Here is a 1,364-nt window from a genome sequence, read left to right as displayed (position 1 = left end):
ATTAAAATAAGTGGGAAAAAATAAAGTAAGGTCAAATTGTTATTAGTGGGGATAAAACAAAATTTGAATTTTTGTAAATTATAGTAATGGTTAATGTTTATTTTTTTACTTAAAAGTTGTAAGGACGCAATTTTATACTATTATTATTTTAAAAAATTAATAAAAACTTGAAATAGTAAATATAATTAGAAAGTAATAAAAAATAGAAATTTCATTTGTTTAATATTTATCTTTATGTTCAAATAAATAAATATTAGATGTTGACACATGTAAAAAATTTATTTTCATTTCTGATATATACTAATATATAAGTTAGATTTAGCATGAGAAACTAATAAAAACTTAAATTAAATATAAAATAATCTATTAAAATAATAAGTTTATGTATATTATAGTTTAAATATATTTTTATTAATAAAAACCTCTCCGTTGATTCTAAGGTTGTCTTTAATGATAATGTTTAAATAGATTTTATAGGAAAATAAATTTGTTCATTTCTATCTTATAATTGAAAGAGTTTGATGTATAAAACATGAGTATTATAAAATTGATAGAAGTAAGTAAAATAAGGTATAATAATAACATTAATAATCGTTTTAAGAAAGAATAATTTAATTTCTTATTTACTTTCTCAATATAAGGAATTTAACACGTTAAAATATGTATACAAAAATTATAGAAGTAGTTTATGAATTTTTAATATATAAATTGATAGAAGTGATAAAATTATAGGATATCAAAGAATTTCTAAAAATGATATTAAAATCTTGTGTTAATATAATAATGGAATTATAAATTATTCTCTCAATTAAATAATCGTGTTGCTGTATTAAAGTCTTTAACATAAAAAGAACTTTTTTTCAAAATAACCAATATTTTTAAAATTAATTTTAAAATAACAAATTTTATAAAAAAAATCTGAAATAATCACATTTAAAAAAAAATACGCCAGATGAACTAGCACATTCGTCTTGTGCCAAAAGGAGATGTCTAAGGCCTTGGCGCCTACATTGGAAGCCTCATGAGGAGGCGTCAATGCCCATGGCGTCTGCATTGTGCCTCATAAGGAGACGTCAATGCCTATGGCGCCTACTTAATGCATGTGGTGTATGCGTCAATTCATCTAGCGCATACACCCTTATATTATTTATTTATTAATTTTAATTTTATTTATTTATGAAATAATAAAAAATAATGTAAAAAAAATTATTCATGATATAATAAGTGTTACATAGGATTGACAAAAATTTAATGACTGGCCCGATCGAAACGTCCCCCTGTTCTACATCCAGGTGCGTTAGTTTGTCTCTGAGGTCTCCCACGAGTTTCCTGAGGTGTTTTGGGTCTTTTGTGCTGACATGATC

This window comes from Lathyrus oleraceus, chromosome 5 (assembly GCF_024323335.1).
Source record: "Lathyrus oleraceus cultivar Zhongwan6 chromosome 5, CAAS_Psat_ZW6_1.0, whole genome shotgun sequence".
In the NCBI taxonomy this organism is placed as follows: domain Eukaryota; kingdom Viridiplantae; phylum Streptophyta; class Magnoliopsida; order Fabales; family Fabaceae; genus Lathyrus; species Lathyrus oleraceus.
This window is presented reverse-complemented; position numbering follows the sequence as displayed.